Source organism: Cricetulus griseus, chromosome 5, assembly GCF_003668045.3.
Source record: "Cricetulus griseus strain 17A/GY chromosome 5, alternate assembly CriGri-PICRH-1.0, whole genome shotgun sequence".
In the NCBI taxonomy this organism is placed as follows: domain Eukaryota; kingdom Metazoa; phylum Chordata; class Mammalia; order Rodentia; family Cricetidae; genus Cricetulus; species Cricetulus griseus.
Window position 1 is genome coordinate 149695580 of NC_048598.1, and position 4283 is coordinate 149699862.

At 49.1% G+C, this 4283-nt stretch overlaps 2 non-coding genes across 2 annotated transcripts; one reads left to right on the forward strand and one right to left on the reverse strand.

Moving 5' to 3' along the window:
• The first annotated feature begins 2183 nt into the window (after positions 1-2183).
• Positions 2184-2290, forward strand: LOC113831042. Its single transcript, XR_003485404.1, has one exon. It is a non-coding gene; the product is annotated as a U6 spliceosomal RNA (small nuclear RNA).
• Positions 2291-2959: 669 nt separating this feature from the next.
• Positions 2960-3066, reverse strand: LOC113831043. Its single transcript, XR_003485403.1, has one exon. It is a non-coding gene; the product is annotated as a U6 spliceosomal RNA (small nuclear RNA).
• Between the last annotated feature and the right edge of the window lie 1217 nt (positions 3067-4283).

Genomic DNA, 4283 nt, shown 5'->3' on the forward strand with positions numbered 1-4283 from the left:
AAGATTCTTTCCAATGGAGTAGGGAGAGGAAGAAAGGCTGCTTCTGCTTCTGTTCTGAATTCTACAAATTTCTAAGTGCTGTAGGGCAGTAGCCCTAGAGACCAGGACTGAGAACCAGCATTGTGGGGCTCCAGAAGAACCATTTGGTGAGGAAATACAACTCCAGTCTTGCCTGTTAGCTCCTGTTAGTCCCTTGTTAGTTCAAGGAACTGCATTTTGGAAAACACCTGGGTAAGGAATCCAATGACCCAAAAACTCAGAATCAATGCTCCTTTTTTTTTCCATTTCTTTGCCTTTTCTTTCTCTTAATTCTCTATCAGGAAGCACAGAAGTTGGCTACCAGAGACCCTCCTTACTAACTCATGAACCAAGAGTTAAATGCAAACCTACTACTAGGTCTTCTCCCTGGCATTGCAGCCACTGGGATGGACAGGGATTCTGGCGCTTGGGAGTCAAAGAATACCACAGGTCACAGTAAATTTAGCAGCTTACAGCCCTGCTCCAGTGAAAGGCTTCCCCAGTGTAACAGCTCTGCTCCAGCAGGGGAGGGCTTCCCCAGTGAAGTTGTTATAACTCCACTTGGCTAGGGGAGGTACAAGCGTTACAGCCCTACTCTGCTCCTTTCTGCTCTGGCTCAGGTGAAAAGTTGTTACTTCTCTCCTCTGCTCTTCTCTCCTCTGCTCCATTCCAGTCAAGGAAGGTCTCACCCAAACCTCATTCAAGAGATGTTTTTGGGAAAGAAAGAATCCAGGCCAGTGACTACCCTCTGCCAGGGTGGCAGAGGACACTGGACAGCCGCAAATTAAACAGGCACAGAGTTTATGTAGGACTTCTTAGGGGTGGAATTTTTCCAGGGAGGAGATTTCCAGGATGGGGATTGGTCAGATTTCAATTCCTGAGCTCAGATTGGTTAGATTTCATCTCAGAGATTGGTTGGTTTTCTGCTCTGGTTCCAGGTCAGATTGGCTCTGGTTTCAGGACCAAAGTGTGTTTCTTTCATTGGTCCTTTTTAGCCTTTTGGCTCTAATTTTAGGGTCAGGGTGTATTTCTTTCACTGGCTCTGATTGTAGGGCCAAAGTGCGTTTCTTTGGCGCTAGTTTCAGGGTCAAGGTGCATTTCTGTGGCTCTGCTCAGGGTGTGTTTCTTTGGCTGGCCCTTATTCCCTACAGTGTCTATAACCATTAGGTGGAAGGTTTGGAAAAGCTTTAACATGGAGGTGTCAGGATGCTGACCCCATCACACTTCATTATTCACGTGCCCGCATCGCACACTCCAGATGAGATGCACTATCAGGTACACGCCCTACCCATCCCTACTGCATACAAAATTAAAAAAAAAAAAAAAAAAAAGTCATCAGAATTCAGCTTCTATGTATAACTATAGATGTTCATGAAACAGGGCGAATAAACCAGTTAAGCGGCATAAAGGACCAAATCCATAGCAGCACAACGGGCCTCATCTAAGACACATCCGTAACAAGGTTAAGTATCACATTTCCTCAATAAGTCATCAGCCTGAAGAGAAATCAATAATGGTCGTTGGAGGAGATCAGAAACCAAGTACGTCGTCATCAAATACATCGTGAGACCAGTGCCCCTTAGAAAGTTATGACAATTTCGAAGATGGCATCTTTGAAACCATCAGATTGGAGCGGGAGCTGAGGGTCGGGCGATATAAGGAGCTTATATTACATCTCCGTATTTACTAATGGTCGTGTCATTAGGGATTGTTGTTTGTTCCCTGGTGTTTGTTTCCGACGTCCTTAACTTATCCCGGGAACTTTAAGTGCCAAAACCTGGCAGTGGAGAGCCCGACAATCTGAGGATGGCCTCCTCTCGCCTCCCGGGCTGGCTGACTAGGAGGCGCCACTGCGCGCAATCCCGGCATGCCCCGCGGCGGAGCGCCTAGAACCCACCACTCTACCTAAGCGATAGGAGAGGCCTCTTACCCGACATGCATCGGGCGCTCATTTGCATGCGCCGCCACAGGTAAATTATGCGAGTCCACGCAGGCAGGACGATATCCACTCGACAGCCGAGTTTACAAGCCTAGCCACACGACTCCGATAAGATAACCCCTCTTGAGTTTCCGTGAGCCCTGGGAATCTGTGGATGAAAGTCACCATAATGTAAAAAGTTAGTAACTGATGGACCTTATATAGCCCGTGACTACAGAAGTAGATCGTGCTCGCTTCGGCAGCACATATACTAAAATTGGAACGATACAGAGAAGATTAGCATGGCCCCTGCGCAAGGATGACACGCAAATTCGTGAAGCGTTCCATATTTTGCACCAGCTCTAGCTACTTTGCCAAAAAAAAAAAAAAAAAAATCTAACTAAAACTCTTGGCTTCATCGTTTTGCAGTAACGCCTCCCTCACAGCCTCCTGCATCTCCAAGGCAACACAACTATGTCACTGTTAAATGCCCTTATTTATCCGTGTATTTGGAGCCGAGTGCTTGTTTTCATCAATTAAAACCTGCTGTTGTCAAACTGTGTAAAGCAGCGTTTGCTAGTGTTCTTTGGAGGCTGCATTCAGAGAGGAACTTGTGAAAACAGATCCAAATGACTGGCTGCTTTTTAGCTGTTACACACTCAGGTCTACAAAACCAGGACAGTGTCAGGATGCAGGCGAAGAAACTAGCAAGGCTATGGTTGCTTTCCTGTGGGGGCCTCAACTACTTATCAGTGTTAATTCAGAAAAGATTTATCACGGAATTCATATAAGCCAGGAAGTCTTCTAAGTGAAAATGTTTGACTTTCCGCTGCCCGGGGTTTGGGATAAGGAAGAGAAGCCCTTAAGTCAATGTCCTAATAAATGAAAGGTACATTGTGACATTTACCATCAAGTAGTGCCAGTTCTGAAGGAATTCATCCCTACTTTATAATGGCGTACACAATTTCAACATCGAGAGCAAACCATGGTGCTTATACTGACATAAAAACCGAAATCAGACTGCAAAATATGGAACGCTTCACGAATTTGCGTGTCATCCTTGCGCAGGGGCCATGCTAATCTTCTCTGTATCGTTCCAATTTTAGTATATGTGCTGCCGAAGCGAGCACAAACTCTGGGGCTGTTCACCGGATATATAAGGTCCGATGCCTGAAACACTTTTAGATTAGGGTTATTTTCTTCCCGCGAGTTCTTCCTGAGAATGGAAAGGCCGTTCCCTTACAGGGATCCTGTGACTAAACTCGTGACCTCGGCTGCGAAACGCAGGTCGCTGGAGCGTTCACCCGCGTGATTTACCTTTGGGGACATGCAAATGAGCGCCCGGTGCACGTCGGGTAAGAGACCGCCTCTGGAGTCCTGGGTTGGGCGGGGAGTTGTCTCAGCAGTCGGCTCTCCAGGCACGCTGGGAGGCTCGCCTTTCTCTGACATCTGTGGGGGAGCTTGGGAAATGTGTGGCTGGCTGCTGAGTCTCCAGAGCCCCGAGCCCATCACATGTCCCCACCCCACCCCCATTAAAATATGGAACTTGTTACCAACATCTCACTGTGACGTAGAGCCCTGGGCGGGACAGGAGTTCGCCCGGCCGGCCAGGTGATGGGCGCGGTGCTGCGGGTGCGTCCACGGGCTCTGGGTGCACCACGACAGTGGGGTACAGCCTATGCCGGTGGCGCCTGGGACCCAGCAACTTGGCTGGACGACCACGCCCTTCCAGTCTCTCCGGGTGGCAGGTCGCAGGTGACACCCGCCGGTGCACTTTTTGCGCAGGCGCCGGTTGGGTCCAGGACCCAGGCTCTGGGACCAAGAGCCGCACCCGTTCACAGGTGTCTGGCAGGCGCTAGCCTGTTGCCTGGTAACCAAACATCCGGAACACAGATGGAAGGGCGCAAGCCCACCTGCTTGGCCTGCGAGGGGAAATTTGAGGATGTACACCGTTCACGTTGGAGTAGGACGGCCGAACCACTCTTGTGCTCCCTTCTGTCTCCCTGCGTATCAAATGACATCTGTGCTCGATGTGTCAGCCCCGTTAACGACTCAAACGTGTACTCGCAGGAAATAGTTATTGCAATTTTAAACAACAGCAGAGCCGATGCTGTTCGTTCAAGTCCTAACTCCGTGAGCCGTAAAACGAGGGACAAAGGTCAGAGCCTCTGACAGTTGGTGTGGTTTCAGTGTTTCTCAGAATGAAGTCGGGGCAAAGGTTCTCCTGCGGGCTTATAACTAGCACCGCTGGTCGCCTGTGGCGTGGCCCATACCTGTAATCCCAGTACTTGGGAGGTAAACACAGAAGAGTCAAAAGTTAAAGGCCAGACTCCCATACAGAGCGAAT